This window comes from Podarcis bocagei, assembly GCF_964188305.1.
Source record: "Podarcis bocagei genome assembly, chromosome: 9".
NCBI lineage: Eukaryota > Metazoa > Chordata > Lepidosauria > Squamata > Lacertidae > Podarcis > Podarcis bocagei.
In genome coordinates, this window is record NC_138134.1 from 80113603 (window position 1) to 80132629 (window position 19027).

Here is a 19027-nt window from a genome sequence, read left to right on the forward strand (position 1 = left end):
AAGGTTACCCTGAGCCTGGCCTACAGAAGCCACAAACGACAGAACCGTCTGTAATAGCCATTGTTAAAACATTTAAGGCTTCGTTAATTACTCGAATTAACTTTAGCCGCAAAATCCACAACTAGAAAAATCCACAACAAGGAAAAGTTGCTAATGAGCCCTAATTATCCTCTTGCCCTTCAATTTACAGCCCCAGCAAGACAGGCAGCAGACTGAAGTAGCCCAGAAGCAAACTGGCACGTATCCATGTTTAAAACAATCGCTCGGCTCTTCCCTTCAGAAGCCTAGTTAAGGCATATTGACTGTACAGATCACCCTCTCCCTCTGGCAAGCAGGCACAGCTGGCTTAACCCCAGAGACTGCCAACAAGAATATCTTAAATGGTCCAATGCCCAGATACCGAGATAGCACTGTGGGCAAGACATGACTTCCCAGAACCGCAACACTGCCTGGAGGCTACCTTGTGTGGGCCTGGCATAATCCCTCTCCTTCCCCAGATCACTTCTCTGCAGCTCTCACTGTGCCCAGATCGGAAGGGAAACAGTTTCCGCAGACCAGAGTGCTCTGTTCTTCTACTCAATAGGGACTGCATCCTTCCTCCTGGCTAAGGAGCCGGCCGCCAGTTTGCAGAAACACTGCTATTGATTAATGATACAGCATCACCAGTATGGAGGGCGGGAAGGAAGAGTATATAAATCTTCCAAATTAATTTAAGCAAGTTAGCAGAACACTGGAACTGCCAGCAACGAGGAATGCAAGAAAGAGGGCCACCAAATCCCAAGCGATGGAATGCGAAGCAAGTACAGAACCTTTGCCAAGAATGTTCACCTTCCTGCCAGAGAACATATGGAGGATGTAAGAAAAGCCCTATGAGATATAAGGCATTAAAGGCAGTGCTTTTTTGCATGGTTGGTCTTTAGTGTTTTTAGCAAGGCGCTCTTTGATTCTTTATTTTGCATCCTGTATTGCCTGCTTGTCTGTTCAAAGAACACATACAAGGGGGAAGTGAGTGCAGATCCCCCAAGAGGAGAGATCTAAGCAAGCCTGTCCAAGACGATGAATGCAGCAATGCAGGTGAGTTTAGGTCAAGGCAACATGCAGAAGCAAAGTACAGCACTGTTGCTCAAGTAATGTGGAAAGGCACCAGGACACCGCTGCCAGGAATAACCGTTCTCTAGGCAAGGTACAAGGAGCTACAGAAGGGACATTCTGAAATTACATTGCCATCTAGTGCTGCAAAGAATAAATTACTTCCATTTTAAGCCCCTCCACACCCAAGACTGCGGCCAACATTTTGCTAGTTTTTCCAAAGGGACCTGGAAGGCCTCACCCTGACCTGAGCACAAGAGAAACGGAAGCCAAGCCCGTTCGTCAGGGGCAGATCCAGGTCATAACTGCACACAGATTTCAGAGCAGGCACAGACCCACAAGGAGGGCAGCTTGAAGGATAGCACATTTCCTCATAAATTGGAGGGAGGCTTCTGAGCTGCAGAAGCACCATTAAAGCACCAAGAAGTGGGACAAGAGGCAGCAGCTGGGCGTTTTAACTGTAATAAAAGCATTTGATGTACCCAAAGGCGAGTTGTGTCCTAAAGACTGCAAAGTGTGCGGATCCAAGCAGCTTTTTTCACAGAAGCAGAGCACTGAACATGTGCCCGGCCTGCTTTGCCACCACAGCAGACCCTCAAGACAACACTTCTGCCACCAGACACAGCTTCAGCTACATGAACCAGGGTGGAATTATCTGCAATTTAAGGCATCCCTCAGCTGCTTGAAACTTTCCAGTTTTAAATTCCCAGATTTTAAACTCATTGCTTCCAACCTTATCCATGGCATGTAGTCTAAGCAGGCTGCTCTCTTTGCAAAGGCCTTTTCAATACATATTTGCAGTTGATTCACAAGTTTATACTCTGCTTTTTAAAACCTAAACCTAAACCACCTACAGAGTAGCAAAGAGCATTAAAATTTAAAAAAATCAAGTTAGGAAAGGCTACAGCTGCTCTACCACCCTAAAATGGTAAAAGCACTTTTGGGCACTGCTGGGACAATCCAGGAGGAGCAACAGATCAAAGAGCACATCCATGCAGCGCTCCTTGGTCTCCAAGGAAATGCAATGCCATCCAAAACTAGTACTCCTGTCTTGCCTGAATTAAGCTTCAGAAAAGTCACTGCCTGTCTAGGGTCAGATGTGGAAAGAGTGTGTGCTCAGCGTACACTAATGATACCACAGTCAACCTCACCTAACCGTTTCGCATGGATATTAAGAAGAGACGATGGTCCCTTGGGGCAACCCAGAAGCCAACAGCCACAAGTTGCTGCAGCAGTCTCCCCACACAACACTCTGGCCTGCAAACACACACACACACACCCTTCGCAGAACAGTGTCTTCCTCGCCACCACCCAGGCACGTCCCAGGAAGGCAAGGCAGAAGAGTATCACAGTTGCTTATATCAAGAGATACAGAGAGAGTGAGGAGAACCAAACAGGGACAACCCCAGGGAAAAGCTCTTTTCAGCACCCATTCCTTCCAGGCCTTGCCTAAATCCAGCTAGGATAACACATGAACAAAGTGAGGAAGGAGGCTTTACAAGAACATCCCTCTTCAGTCATGCATCTGGGGCAAGCAGTAGGAGGCAGAAAGCCCTAAGCTGGAGACCCTAATAGATCAGCCGTCCACAACCTGGTGCCCACATCATCCCCAGCTATGGATCATGCTGGGCTGGGCCTGAGAAAAAATGGAGTTCAAGACAACAGGGGAACACCAGGGTCAGGGAAAGCTAGAAGTGACTGCTAAAGACCAGCCAATGTTCAAATCTGTGCCTCTTAAGCCTAGCAAGCAGTTACTGGAACACCCCTTCATATTCAGTTTATTCCAGTTTATGCTCTTCCTCAGCTGCTGATTAAATTCAAAGGAACTGGCAAACGAAAAGCTTCACAGCAAATGCATCCATTGGCCTTTAGATGGCAGCAAAGCCACACTTTTCTTCTGAAATCCAGCGTTCCTAACCCAAAAGCTCCAAGCTTTTCCTCTGTGCTTTCTCTTTCAAACTACTCTTCACAGTAGGCTGAAAAACTCCGATGAACAAGTCTAGCTAGTGGCCTGGATTTACGTAGTCGCTAAAAGGCCAAGTAGTTAAGTTTTGGGCCTCTGGGAAGTCCTCACACGTTTCTACTTAAAACTCAGGGTGCAGAGGGCAGCAGTGACCATGTTTGTTGCTGCCGCATTGCATTAGAGAGAACAGCAGAGATGTGACCTGGCTCATTTTAAGAGGCTGCTTACAGAGGTTTAATGGGAGACTGATGTCTAGTACAGACATGAACAAAAAGCCCTGCAAAGACAGTGGCTTGGGGCCGGCTGTGCACTAGGACTGCTGCTGTCCATTGAGACTGCGAGCGAGACACAGGAGGTGGCAGCTGCTGCCTCCAAGAGACCCAGAGGCCAAACTACTTAGACCCCCCAGAGTTCAAGCTGCCACTTGGAATTCTGCTCAAGAGCCAGAAAGCAGAGTCCGAAGACCAGACATGCACACAGCAGTCCTGTAGGCCTGCTCAATGTTTGGTACAGTGGAACAGGATATCCAATGGGAAATCATGGGGCAACTGTAGACAGAGCCAGGGCACCAAGCAACACCGGCTCTTAATTAAGATGCTCTGAGCCAACTGTGGGAATGCAAGGAAGACATCCCTGGCCAGACAAGACCTTACAGTTATGATGCTCCTGAGATAGGAGGGGCCGTCCCTCTCTCTCCAGGGTGCAAGGGGTGCAGGGCACCCGGGTGCCAAATTCTGGGGGGCACCAGGCGCCCACCGCTGAAGCAGCCTAAGCTCTTAACTATCTACCTGTTATGAAATAAGAAATAATTTTGATCAAGCTAGAAAAACAAAATACACATATACCTAGGTATTACCGAAATGTATACCTACTGTTTCACTAAAGGACTTCCAACTTTGTGCGCTCGCTTAGCAAAGACGCACCGCGCCAGCGTCAGCGCTTGTCATTCACAACAGCGGCGCTTGTCAGACTCAAAAACGGTGATTGTCATTCACAACGGTGCCGTGCATGCGAAATTAACTCTTACATCAAAATATTATGCTACGTATTGTATTGAGCTGCTATGCGGCAGGGGGGTCAGCGGCACCTTTGACACGACTGATGTTTCTCCTAAGTACCGTATTTTTCGCTCCATAGGGCGCACCAGACCATAGGGTGCACCTAGTTTTTAGGGGGGGAATAAAGAAAAAAAAATATTCCCCCACCAGCCCCAAAGAGCAAAGAAGCCAAGACAGCGAGCAGGATCCATCCCGCTGGCAGTCTTGGCCTCCTCTTTAGCCTCTCCTCCAGCCGGGAGAGGCTGCGCGCGGCTCTGGCAGAAGCCAAGACAGCGAGCGGGATGGATCCCGCTCGCTGTCTTGGCTTTGTTTTTAGCCGCGGGGCTGGGGCGGGGGAAGCCCGAGCTTCCCCCAACCCCAGCCCCCAGAACAGGTCCGGGAGCAGCGGTACAGTTGCGTGCAGCCTCCGAAGGCTTGCGGGTGACTGCCCGCAGCCCAGGGTGCACAGCGCTGTGCTCCCTGGGCTTCCAGCTGCAGGCTGCTATCGCAAGCCTTCGGAGCCCAGCGGGAACTCCCGCCACGCTCCAAAGGTTTGTGGATAGCTTCCAGAAGCCTGGAGAGCAAGAGGGGTCGGTGCGCACCGACCCCTCTCACTCTCCAGGCTTCAGCGAAAGCCTGCATTCGCTACATAGGACGCACACACATTTCCCCTTCATTTGGGGGGGGGGGAGTGCGTCCTATAGAGTGAAAAATACGGTAGGTGTCTAAACAATACTTATAAGTATTATAAGTCCCTGCGGGACTTGACATCTTTCCGCAGGGCCTGCAAGACAGAGCTGTTCCGCCTGGCCTTTGGCTTGGACTCACTCTGACCCTTATGTTTCCCTCCCCTTATGATTTTGACGAGGCTGCATTTTAATTTGCATTTTAACCTGTATTTTAAATTGGATTTTTTTCCCTATTATGTTTTTACTGTAATTTTACTGTTGTTAGCCGCCCTGAGCCCGGCTCTGGGCAGAGAGGGCGGGGTATAAATAAAATTTATTATTATTATTACTATTATTATTAAGTGTTGTGGTGTTGTATACTTAAGTATAAGTGCATTGTAAATAAATGAGCAAATCAAAGTGTTTCTTTTTCCTCCCTTCTTTTGTAAACAAGAGATGAGGCGTAAGTGTGGTGTCTGACATAAGCGTAATAGAAGTTAATTCTGGGGCTAAACTAAATTTGGGGATGCTGGGCAGATCTTTGCACCCCGGAGGTGCATATGCTAAAGACGGCCCTGTCTCTCTCCCCACCCTAACCCCCACTTCACATCCCACTTGTGAGGCCTGGGGGAGTCTTGGCACTCCAGGCACCCCTGTGACTCTCTGCCTGTCTCTGAATGCCATATATTGGCATTCAACTACACGGCTCCCGCCATATGACTGTATGCATACTGTTCATATTCTTCTCTCGGGGGGGGGGTGTCATCTTTTGAACACTGGCAGTTACTCCTGGACATGTTAGGTTGCAACATACATGTTAGGAAGGGAAATAGCTTAAACCTGCTGTGCATTCCTTTCTAAGGTTCTGCAAATAAGTGGAAAACTAATTAAAAAGTGTTAAGAGCCTGCTATTGCACATTCAGTGGTTGTGAATATTAATCTGTTCAAACAATGGTGGGCCCATGTGGAAAAGAAGTTTGGGAGCTCTGGGCTGGGCAGAAATTGGTGAATTGCTCACAACCGCCCAGAGTTCCCATGTACATTTTAAGCCTGCTGTACTCAAAAGAACAAATGGACACACTGGTAGATTGTCAGGAGATGGAAACCCAATTCTTCAGCCTATTTCCTGATGCATTCATCTTGGAATTCCCAAAAATATAACCTGCTGCAAAATGAAGAATGTCCAGGTGGGCAGCAGTCAGATAACCCCCAAGCTATGGAGAGCAAGGTGTAATTATGAGCATCCTTGAACAAAAATAAAAAATGGGAAGGATAGAGGCTTCTTCCTGTATAGGTAGCATACCAGGCTGAGGGGGGGGGGGAGACACACAGCAGCCCATTCGGCCAATTAAAACACAGGCTGTATAACAATTTCTGATCAGACCAGAAATGCAAATAGGAGCGAGCCCCACCTTCTCTCTGACGGCAGCCCTGTCTCTATTCTTGCCTGCCCCCTTCCTGCAAATCTCCTTTTCTGGAAGCAGAATCTTTCTATAGACACCTTTCATCATGTAATAAAACCTCAGTGATTCACCACAAAGCGCCGTCTTTTACTCAGGAAACCCCTTCCAAATCAATGTCCATGTAGTTTCATCATCCACCACCTGAGGGATGGGCTGATGGGCTCCATGGCAGCTTCCGTCCTTTGTTCCCGGTTCCCCTCCTCCCTCAAGGAAAGAAAGGAAAGGGGGGGGGAGAGACACTTATACCCTGGAAGGAATCCAGCAGTTGACTTGCTGCTTCCTAGGAAAAGACCATATGCACCCTGACCATTCCAGGAATACATGCAAGAACACCGTCTTGATGGAAGACAAGGTCTGGTGTGGTTGGATCCTAAACCTCAGGGCAGATCCACTTTGTTAACATTTAATTCTGATCCTGAGCAGCAAGCTCAAAGAGCCTGTTAAGAGTATGACCTGTCCTGGATCACCTTTCTTTGCTCCATCTCTCATCTAGCAGCCAGCAATGCTACGGACATAACATTATGACAGGCCAGTCAATTTTAGGGCAATTCACTGGCAGAAATGACTGGCAGAATCCGAGACCTGGGAGAAGAGACAGTGGAAGAGGACTGGAAGAAATTTAAGGACTATTTGCAAAAGTATTGTAAACTGTATGAATGCTAGAATGATGCAGGATATAAAGACAACATGGCATTAGTAACTTAGCGGAAAGGAGTATGAAAATAACTGAACTATAAGAACAAAGGTGAAATTTGAATAATATTATGTCAAGCTTAAATATTTAAATATTTGATAACAAAGGGTAAAATTGGAGACATAATAGTTGAAATGTACAATTTAAAACAAGTTTTGAGAGAAGGTGAAGTATTGCTGAACATGATTTTCCAAATGGGAACACAGGAAAGGGAGATGTGAGGGAGTCAGAAAAGAGGGTTATGGAAACTTGGTCTATGAAATCTAACTATGTTGTATGTCTTTTATATGATTTTTTTGTTTTGTATGTATTTTCTCATTTTGGTGATGGTGTCTTTTATTGTTTTTGGGTTGTGTATGTGTATGGTGTTTGTCAGGGAACTGCCATCAGAGCATCAGGTGGTGGAGGGACTCAGGCAGGATGAAAGAGACTCAACTGCTGAAGCAGGGACCAGCAGGGGGAGGAGTGGGTCTCTGAGGGAATGCGAGCAGGAGGGAGGGCTCAGGGAGGCTTCCAGCGAGAACAGTGGTGAGGTATCGGAGTCTCCCATAGGGAGACCCATACCTCGCAGGAAACTGTCACGCCGTGAGTCCAGGAGACGCGTTTCCGTTAAGGAACTTCTTTGCTGGAAACGCTTCCGCAGACAGCCACTGTCGGACTCTACTAGTGATTAGAGCAGACATGTCTGAGGAGCTCCGTCACACACGGAGGTTTGTGGGGGCGCACAAACTCTGAGGGAGCACGTTTTCACGCACAAGCAGCTAATCAAACCCTCATAGCAGTCCGACAGTCTTTGTACGCTGCCTGTGCAAGAGAAGGCATCATGAGCGAACCAACCGGAACCGGAGGAGCAGGGGCTGGAGCTGGTCCAAGCTTGGAAGATAGATACCGAGCGTTGGAGGTTCAACTGGCCCTGCAGACGGCGAGGCTGGAGGAGAGAAGGGCTCAGGATGCAGACAAGAAGGGGAGAGCCACTCAATTCCCCAGAAAGGTACCAGGATTGGTGCAGAAATTTGGGGGGGACCCCAAGGACTACCATGCTTTTAGGACAGAGATGCAATATGCCCTTAATGTGCAGTTCGATGAGTTCCCTGATGAGGAATCGCGAGTTGCTTTTGTAATTGGGCATCTTGAGAAAGGGGCTAGAGACTGGGTTCGACCCCTAATGGCAACGCACAATGACATACTAAAGGACACAATGAAGTTCTTTCGTGCAATGGATATCATGTTTTCCAGCGATATTGAGGAAGGGGTGGTGCGCAGACAGCTAATGGCTTGTAAGCAGGGGAGTCGATCTGTCCGTGAATATTGGACTGAGTTTACCATGCTGATTCACAGACTGAGTTGGGATTTATCGGCGGCACCCGTTCAAATGCTATTTGAAGAAGGTCTTTCTTCGGGGGTGAAAGACGAGCTGGCACGGAGCCCCAGGGCGGAGTCTATGGATCAGCTGACCAAATCTGCGCTGACCATAGGAGCGCGGCAGGAGGCAAGAGCCTTGGAGAGGCGGGAAGGGAGAGGGGAACGTTGGAAGGAGTTCCGCATTCCAGACATTCCTGAGCCAGCTTTCCCGCCGGCAGAGCCGATGGAAATCGGAACAGCGCGCGCGCGCGCATTTTCAAAAACCAGCGAGGGAGCTAAGAAGGAGGGAAAGGGCCCCCGGAAATGCTATCTCTGCCAACAGCCAGGCCACTTTGCCAGAGTCTGCCCCCAGAGGAAGGAATGGCAAGGGATGGTGGGAGCTGTTGAGGGGGGAGAAGAAGGGGGAGCGGAGCAGGTAAAAGCCAACGCCTGGTTGCCACAATTGGGGCACTGCAGCCAGGCCAAAGAGCAGTGAAAGTGCCCGTGCCAGAAGCTCCTCGACCTGCTCTAGTGATTGAAGTGTCGCTAGAGCTGCAGAATGGGCATCCCCTAAAAATAAAGGCGCTATTGGACTCAGGCAGCTCCTGCAATTTTATGAGCAAGGAGTTTGCTGCTGAACACCAGATACAGACCATCCCTTTAAGCAACCCCCTGCAGGTGACCACGATTGATGGCAGGGAGTTGTTGGGAGGAGGAGTCCGCTTGCAGACTGTCCCAATGATAATGAGGGTGGCAAGGCACACAGAACTGATAGCGTTTAATGTGGCCACCCTGGGAGGCGCTCCCATTATTTTGGGAATGAGCTGGCTAGCTCTACATGATCCGCTGGTTGGCTGGCATCAAAGAGTGGTGTCCTTTGGTTCAGCACATTGCCTAGAACACTGCAAAGGGGAGAAGGGTTCAGTAGGGGCCCAAGCCACCCTAGCAGGGACTGAAGTAATGGGGAAGGTGAAGGTACCACCACAGTATGCAGATCTCAGCGACGTGTTCAGCGAGAAGGAAGCTGACCAACTACCACCTCATAGACCCTTTGATTGTCAGATCAATTTACTCCCTGGAGCACAGCTTCCCGTGGGCAAGTTGTATGCCATGTCAGACAGGGAAATGCAGGAGTTGCGAGGGTTCATTGACAAGAACCTGAAGAGAGGCTTCATCAGAGAGTCCAAAGCAGCAGGGGGGAGCCCAGTGTTCTTTGTGGACAAAAAAAATGCGGACAAGCCGAGACTTGTATGTGATTTTAGGCGGCTGAATGCAGTGACTGAACCGGTGGCGTTCCCTATGCCCAGAATTGATGATATTTTGACCATGGTGAGGAAGGGAAAGATTTTCACAAAGCTGGATCTAAGGGGGGCGTACAACCTGATACGCATAAGGAAAGGGGATGAATGGAAAACCACCATGTTTACCCCTTTGGGGGCGTTTGAATACCTCGTTATGCCATTTGGATTACAAGCAGGCTCCGCGTGTTTTCAATCTTTTATGAACCACGTGCTGGGCCCTTTGCTCTACAAGAATTGCGTTGCCTTTCTAGATGATGTGTTGGTGTATTCTGAGAATGAGGAGCAACATGTGAGAGACGTCAGAGAAGTGTTGAGCAGACTGCAAGCCAACAGGCTGTGGGTCAAACTGGAGAAGTGTCGGTTCCATACCAAGGAGGTGGAATTCCTGGGGTACCGCCTGTCAGACAAGGGATTGGCCATGGATCCCGGCAAGGTACAGGCAGTGCTGGAATGGAAAACACCCAAAACCAAGAAGGATGTGCAGAGGTTCCTAGGGTTTGGAAACTTTTATCGTAAGTTCATCCGCAACTTCGCCCATCTGACGGCGCCCATCACTGACTGTCTCAGCAGTAAGAAGAAGTTTGTATGGACGGCGGAGGCGGAGCGAGCGTTTGAGGAACTGAAAAGGGCCTTCGCCTCTGAAGAACAACTTCTGCATGTGGATTTACGAAAGAAGCTAAGGGTTGAAACAGACGCATCTGACAGAGCCATAGGGGCGGTGCTTCTTCTGCAGCCGGGGAAGGAGGAGTCGGAGTGGCGTCCGTGTGCCTTCTTCTCGCGGAAGCTGAACAAATCCGAGAGGAACTACACGGTGTACGACCGAGAACTGCTTGCTATTCATGAGGCGTTCCGGAGATGGAGGCATCTGCTAGTTGGTGCACAACATAAAGTGCAAGTGTGCACGGACCATAAAAATCTAGAGTACTGGAGAACGGCGCGAGTGCTCAACCAAAGGCAGTTGAGATGGGCCCAAGAGTTCTCCAAATTTAACTTTGAGATTTGTTATGTGCCAGGCCCAGAGAATGTTAGGGCGGACGCTCTCTCACGCAAACCTGAATATTTGGAGGGGGAGGGAGCACCCGAAGAAACCCATATCATTCCAGAGGACCGCTGGGTGTGTGGGGCGACTTTGGTGGGGCAAAGGGAATTGGTAGAGGGTACGGTGCAGGATGCATACGCCCAGGGGAAACTCAGGGATCTCAGAGGGGAGGAAGACAAACCCGGTGGTTTTGAGGAGAGAAATGGGGCATTGTATTATAAGGGAGCGTTATATATACCTGAAGGGGAATTGAGGGAGAAAGTACTCAAGCAGCTGCACGATAGCCCCACAGCAGGGCACTTTGGGCAACACAAAACCATGTGGCTGGTTACCAGGGAATTTTGGTGGCCCAAGGTCAGGGAAGATGTGCGGGAGTATGTGAGAGGGTGTGAACAATGCCAAAGAGCCAAGGGGGAGAGGCAGGCGCCGGCTGGTTTATTAGAACCACTGCCCACACCTGAGAGACCGTGGGAAGCAGTGGCAATAGATTTCATGACTGATCTGCCAAGGTCTAGAGGGAAAACAGCCATCATGGTTGTAGTAGACCTGTTAACTAAAATGGCCCACTTCATAGCCTGCTCACATGCGGTTACAGCAGAAGAAACCGCCAAATTGTTTGTAGAGAATGTGTTTAGGTTGCATGGCGCCCCCTTGAGGGTGGTTTCAGACCGAGGGAAACAATTTACTTCCAGGTTCTGGAGGAAGCTCATGAGCTTACTGCATGTAGAGGTTAATTTCTCGACGGCCCGTCATCCTGAAACCAACGGGCAGGCGGAAAGAGCAAATGGGGTTCTCCAACAATATTTGAGGTGTTATGTTAATGACAGAGAGAATGATTGGGTGGAGAAGCTGGCGTTGGCAGAATTTGCCTACAACAATGCAGAGAACGTGTCCACGGGGATGAGCCCCTTTTTGGCTAATCACGGGTGCCATCCCAGAGCCTTCCCAGGGGGGGAGGGGGAGAACTGGAGCGTTCCAGCTGCGGAACAGTTCGTGGAAGAAATGGAAGCGATCCATCGCCAGCTCCAACTCAACTTAAACAGGGCTAAGGAGGAATATAAGAGGCAAGCAGACAAAAACAGAAGGGAAGGTGAAAGCATCAGGGTGGGGGACCAGGTGTGGCTGTCAACCCAAGGGTTGCCATTCAAAGGAGGTTGTAAGAAATTAAGACCCAAAAGGCTGGGTCCGTTTGAAGTCATACAGCAGGTCAATCCAGTGGCTTTCAGGCTCCGGTTACCGAACCACATGAAGCTGCACCCAGTTTTTCACAGGTCGTTGCTGTCACCGTATAGAGGAGACAGTGAGGGGAGGGTCACTAGGGGACCAGCAATGGAGGAGAAGGAACACAGCTACCATGTAGCGGAGATCCTCGATTCCAGGTGGAAGGGAGATCAAGTAGAGTATTTGGTAATGTGGGAAGGGGAACCGGAGTCGGAAAACACCTGGGTTAGGGCAGAGGATGTCAATGACGAGGTTTTAATAGAGACTTTTCATCAGAGGTTCCCACGTAAACCTCAGCCTGTAGCGAGGTTCCGAAGGGAATACTTTGCCACCACCGACGAGGAAGAGGAGTTGGAGGGGTTCCCAGATTCTGAAGAGGAGGAGGATTCAGCTGGCCAGGACGACGATCGATGGAGAGAATTGTTCGAGACGTCAGAAGATGAGGAAGATTCGTTTCGGGGTTTTAGCCCTTCACCTCCCAGGGGGGAGGAATTGGGAGGGGGTGAGGGGGGCCCTGGAGGGGAGGTGGATGTCAGGGAACTGCCATCAGAGCATCAGGTGGTGGAGGGACTCAGGCAGGATGAAAGAGACTCAACTGCTGAAGCAGGGACCAGCAGGGGGAGGAGTGGGTCTCTGAGGGAATGCGAGCAGGAGGGAGGGCTCAGGGAGGCTTCCAGCGAGAACAGTGGTGAGGTATCGGAGTCTCCCATAGGGAGACCCATACCTCGCAGGAAACTGTCACGCCGTGAGTCCAGGAGACGCGTTTCCGTTAAGGAACTTCTTTGCTGGAAACGCTTCCGCAGACAGCCACTGTCGGACTCTACTAGTGATTAGAGCAGACATGTCTGAGGAGCTCCGTCACACACGGAGGTTTGTGGGGGCGCACAAACTCTGAGGGAGCACGTTTTCACGCACAAGCAGCTAATCAAACCCTCATAGTGTTATATTGTTTAAAACCTTTAATAAATATTTTATTAAAAAAAAAATTAGGGCAATTCACTTAAAGATCTTCAATTGCTTTTACCTGCCAGCTCTCTTCTTGTTTAAATTTATTATTATTATTGCAGCTTCTGGTTTTCATATTGGCCACCTTGGACGACAAAAGGGCTCCACCTCGTCCACCATCCTGTTTCTTACAGTGGACAACAAGATGACCCAAAAGGGAAGCCCACAACATTAAGGGACACCTTTTTAATATCTTCACAGACTTCCCAGGACTTATTCCAGCAATTGTTTTTAGTGGTGTCAACTGCCTTGTTGATTACTGCCGTTTTATAGCCTATTGTAAACCATCCTGAAAATTTTCTATTATCATCATCATCATCCCACCTTTTTCCCTAATAGGGACCCAAGGCAGCTCACAGTTGAAGATGGTATTAAAATATTTAAGAAATATGCAAACACGCTAGCTTGCCTTGGTCCTGGTAGTGGTAGGATCAGAAGCACGCCTCCCGTAACTTAAGAGGGGCAAGGAGCGTTTGGAGCTCACCACCCAGAGGGGCATTGGGCTTCCCATCAACTCCTGGCTGCCCACCTTGGCACAAACAGGAAAGGCCTTGGCCGCTCTTTGCCCTTCACGGATAGGCCATGCCTGACAGTCCCAGCAAAGGGTGTGGCAACCCTCTTCCGCTCCTACAGCTGGCGGCTAGGAATGCAATAGAGCAAAATCAGAGAAAGACACCTGACTGCCAGACAAAGCAATTTCCAGGAGGAAATAGGAGATTTAAATAGATTTAAATGACCCCTGAGGCAGGAGAGAGAGTGCGCATCATAGAAAATCAGTTCATGCCCTTAACACAGATGCAATTGAGCACCAAAGTGTTAACCTCAAGAAACCAAAGGTGCCAGCAGGAAGGGAAAGTCTTGCTGCGTCCTTATGCTGTTACTCCATGTGAAACATTTAATTATTATTATTTTGAATTTCTATACATGATTTAAAAAACCAGCACTGCAAATTCAAAAGCCAACCTTTGTTTATCATTAATGCATTTATGGTTCAACTTCTTTCTGCCAAGGGAGTTTACAATTTTAAAACATTAAAGCGAACAATACTACAAAACACAGAACGGGAGGCTTCTCTCAGGCTGACAGATAGTCCCTTCTGGAGCAAGTGGAAGAAGCTCTCTAGCCCGAGTTTTCACCCCTTCTTGTTTCGTTCCACGTAATGCCTGAAACATGCCTCCTAATTGTTCTGCAAGGCTGTTTTTTTGTTTTGTTTTGCTGGGGGCCAGACAAGCTCTGAAATTGCGCCTGTGACTCTGCACCCTAAGGGCTCCCTTGTGAAAAGAGTCGGTGCAAAAGAGCGATGCGCACGCCCTCAGGGTTTCTTACATATTTAAAAGAAAAATATAGGAAGCAACCTAGTCAAAGCCAGCATCCTGCAATGGAGCGAGTGTTTCCATAATTACGCGTTTCAGAACCTATTTATAGGAAAGAGAAACCTTGCCCAGTTTTTACAAAGTTGTTAAGCAACCCCACAACCAACCAGCGCTCATTCTCTGCCGTAGCTCAACCCAGAACCGGGTTTCAACACGAGGGTTTAAGCCCCAAACATACAGAGTATTTTTTTTTATAAAAGAGCACATATTTTTGAGCCTTTACCTCCCACATGAAACCGCCCCGACCAGGTCTTGAAGATCTAGAATTCTCCTCCCGAGATAGAAGTCATCGTGTCATGACAAGCTTGACACTTCTTGTCTGGAAATTAACCACTGCAAGCCACAAAAGTGAAGGATACCTAGTCTAGTCCTGTCTGCACACAGAGACTGTCAAGCTCAGGAAAGAAAAAGCCCAAAGTAGCACCGCCATTTAACTCTGCACCTTCGCGGCCAACTAGAAAAGGAGTCAGGCTCCTGAATGTCATTAGGCTACGGCCACCGAAAGCAGCACATGGGTATAAGTGATAGAGTTTTCCTGAACACATATGGCAACTAGGGCGATTTTTAAAGAAAAATGTTGCAAAAATCCCCAAAAAGCTCAGCAACTTTGTCCCCGCCCCAAAGGAGCTGATTTAATTTGCAGAGGGGGCCAGAAGCTCAGACACATGCACGACTTTTAAATAAAACAGCATTTCTTTTTTGTTGTTGTTAAGGCAGGCCTCTTTGCCGCTTACAAGTAAACATGGAATCAAGGCCTGCAAGGCCAGTAGGGCGGGGGCGGAAGACAAATAATAATAAAACTTTTATTATTTCTATGCCACCCATTGACTGGGTTGCTCCAGCCATTCTGAGTGGCTTCCAGCAAAATAAAAAGGCAATAAAACATCAAACATTGAAAACTTTCCCATAGAGGGCTGCCTTCAGATGTCTTCTAAAAGTCATATAGTTGTTCATTCCCTTGACATCGGAAGGGAGGGCGTTCCACAGGCCAGGCGCCACCACCGAGAAGGCCCTCTGCCTGGTTCCCTGTTACCTCACTTCTCGCAGGGAGGGAACCGCCAAAAGACCCTCGGAGCTGGACCTCTGTGTCCGGGCTGAACAATGGGGGTGGAAACGCTCCCAATCAACCCTAATAAAAATGCTAATCCATTAATGGAGAGTGAGGCCTTCAGACATGACATTCCACCACCAGATGAGAGAACTCCATTATCACCAAGTGAAGAAGCCAACCTGGCTGTCCTACCACAAGGGTGGTCCGGCTCCAGTCACACAGGGTCCCATGATGTGCTTGAAATCTACTGAGCAAGAATGCATTCTCAGGACCAATGAGCCCGTTAGGAATAACCCCCCTCTGTAAGGATCCCTGAAGGATCAAGGTGTGGGATGTGCTAACAAGACCCACAGCCAAGGCCTGCATGTTCCTGCCCTTCCACAGGGAATGTTTTGCCCTCCATTCAAGCAGCGCCTGCATGATTTCATCAAGGAGGCTCACTTCTCTGAGATTCCCTGTAGGAATAACTAACCTAATTAGAGCGTGCTCATTTCCACTTCTAAGTTGCATGTTGTTTTTGCTCCCAACTCCTCTGCTAAAGCTTAACGCATCAACCAAGGGAAACAGAAGGAGAGACCTTTACAGATGAGAGCCACGGCTGCCATTTATTTATATACTTTACCACTTAATACCAAGACTATGGTATTGCCAGTAAGCAGTTTACAAAAACAAGAAAGAGAAAGAGCCACTGCTCTTTTGATAATTCAGCACATGTACAAAATATCCAGAAAACTGGATGGCATGGGGTAAAAAAGTTGGGTCACTTGATAGGGAATGACCCAGGTGCAGAAACCCTCCAGCAGCTGAACCCAGCCCTTTGCACTCAACTGTTAAAAAATGCTAACGCACAACACAGCCTGAATTGCGCCTAGAGATTATGGCAGCCGGCCACACCTAGGAAGGCAAGGGACAGCCAACATGCAGAACCTGCCACCCAGCCACACAAGGACGACGAAAATTCAAATGCTTAACCTTTTCACAGACTGTGAAGTTTTTATATACTTATAAAAAATATACATAAACCCATTTTTAATAATTTTAAAATCAGAGGTCAACTAACTATTGCAGAAGGGTGTTTTCTTAATTGTCAGCATAATCTTGGCAGCCTAGAAAGGTTTTCAGCCGGCGCTTGAAGGTTAGAGCAGAAGGTGCCTGCTGAATCTCTCTTGGCAGGGCATCCCGCAGAACTGGGCTGATGACACTGGGGCTTGGTTTCTTGTTGCTGCCAAATGATCCTTGCCTCTTCAGGGGGTGGCCAGCGGCGCTGCTGCGGATGATCCCAGGGAGGGAGCTGTTGGGGTGTAAGGGTCCAGCTGGTCTCTGAGTTGCCCTGGACACAAGTTGTTCAGGACCTCTCAAATTAACAAAACACCCTTAAACACAGGGCCCTTTTTATGTCTTAGCTTCCAGGTCAGTTTATGAGGACAGAATGCTGTGCTAACTCCATTCCCCCATCTCCTGAGTAATGCAGTTCCCACACTGATGAACAAACCAGGCCCCCAAGAACTTCTGCAGACGCTCTGAGGCCTCTAATGAGCCTTACAGGGGGAAAGCCAAGGAAGGAGTAAGCCAGCCGGCTAGAACATCTGCATTTTGCTTCCCCTGGCAGGAGGGCTAATTCCCTGCCAGTTCCATTGGGTCAGTGGCCGGCAACTCCCCTGGCTGAAGAAGCCCTTGTCCAAAAACATTTGCACAAACATTTGCTCTCCTCCGGAGCGCACACAGAATGGCACTGTCTGGACGCCAAGGTAATCTGAGCTCCCTCAAGGACCAGCTCCTCCTGCCTTCCGTTTAGTCATTGTCTTCAGACCTCCAGTCGCTCGGCAGCCTGGGCAGGGCTTGTGTGTCAGAGGCCTCCTATTCCTCAAGCAAAGCCTGATGTGCTGCTAGAGGAGTCACCCTTCCCACACCAAGTGAGTCACCGCGAGTGAGCCTATGGGTTCTTCTGATGTCATCCTCCCGTCGGTTGCATTTCCCAACACGGCCCATTTTCTGCAGCTTCAGCTCCAAGTCTGTCAGAAGCACCGCCATCGGCTGCAGCAAGAAAAAAGCCAGAACTCTGGCCAATATAAGTTTCAAAAGTGGGAGTGGTCCCTACTCGCAAATCAATAGTCAATTGTAACAAAAACTAATCCATTCAAAAGCATGTATTCTGACAAGGACTATAAACTCAAACAGAGATTACAAACTCAAACTCATAAAGATATGCATAACACAATAATTCATTACAGTATTAAAGATAAGAGTTTACGAGTAGAGATAAATTCATTAGTCCGTAGTAAGATTTGATTTGACATGAAGATCTTAAGTTTCATAGATGCGGAAATTGCAATATCTGTAAATATGCACTTCAAGTAAAGGAATTCATGAATGAACAGGCTGGTTTCAAGTTCCGGATTGAACACTATAATCTCTATTTGAGTTTGTAATCCTTGTCAGAATACATAATTTTGAATGGAATAGTTTTTGTTACAATTGACTATTGATTTGCGAGTAGGGACTACTCCCACTTTTGAAACTTATATTGGCCAGAGTTCTTAGTGTGCTTTTTTCTTGGTATATGTATTAACAAGATTGGCCACAGCAAGCACAAAACAACATCCACACACAATGTCTTTGGGTTTTTAAGCCCTCCATCTTTGGGGCTTCCAGTGCTGCTCCCTGTGCCAAACAGACTAGTTTTGGAGGCTTCAGAAACGACTTATTTAACTTATGAAAAATCTGCTTCATCAGTTTGCTTGATAGGTAGTTCTTAAGAACGCCTCAACTCGACTCCTCATTGACACCACCTCCTGAAAGGTTAATCGCTGCCTTTCATCTGCAAAGAGTACATCTGAAAGCTTTCAACCAAATGTCAAGCAGCTGTGTTGCTGCTACCCACTATGTCACCGAAACGCAGTTGACAAAGGTTTCCTTTACCCACAAAGTAGTATCTTCTAATAGCACTCGGTGTTTCACAGAGCTTGGCTCATTCATCCTCACAAGAGTTTCCAGTCACTGGTATTCCCACTTTACAGACGCAGGCCAAGTTGTGACAGACACACAAGTTTAATAAATAATAATAATAATAATAATAATAATAATAATAATAATAAATTTGATTATTTATACCCCACCCATATGACTGGGTCTCCCCAGCCACTCTGGGAGGCCTCCTGTACATATAAAAACATAATAAAATGTCAGACATTAAAAGCTACACAATACAGGGCTGCTTTCAGATGTCTGACGGGAGGGCGTTCCACAGGGAGGGCGCCACCACCGAGAAGGCCCTCTGCCTGGTTCCCTGTAACCTCACTTCTCGCAGTGAGGGAACCACCAGAAGACCCTCGGAGGCTGAACACATTTAAGGCCATGAACAACTATTCCCTATACCGACTCACTCTCAGCCACAGAGCCTGGACAAACATAGGCATTTGCCCTCCAGATATTTTGGACTACAACTCCCATCAGCCCCAGCCAGCATGGCCAATAGTCAAGGATGATGGGAGTTGTAGTCCAAAATGCATGGAGACCACTCGGATTCAGATGGCTGAACTCACGTTTATAAGACCTGAAGTAATTATTTATAGCTTTTGACAATACAGAACGATGATTAACTCCATATAGCATAATATGTGAACTATCTGTAGCTTTCCAGCTCATCCTCACAAGTCATTACAGCCCTGTATCGTAGACCAATCAGGAACTTCTCCCTGTCTTTCTAAATGCAAAACTAAGACACTACTATTCTCAAAGCCATACAGGTAAATAGGTAAATAGGAAAATGACACCAAGTGCAA

General features: G+C 48.1%; 1 protein-coding gene and 1 long non-coding RNA gene across 2 annotated transcripts in view; one reads left to right on the forward strand and one right to left on the reverse strand.

Moving 5' to 3' along the window:
- The window catches only part of EXOC6B (exocyst complex component 6B), a 228979-nt gene that overhangs the window by 203599 nt on the left and 6353 nt on the right, over positions 1-19027 (reverse strand). The gene's annotated exons all lie outside the window — the stretch shown is intronic.
- LOC308594441 overlaps positions 1-19027 on the forward strand; it is a 65109-nt gene that overhangs the window by 1111 nt on the left and 44971 nt on the right. The gene's annotated exons all lie outside the window — the stretch shown is intronic.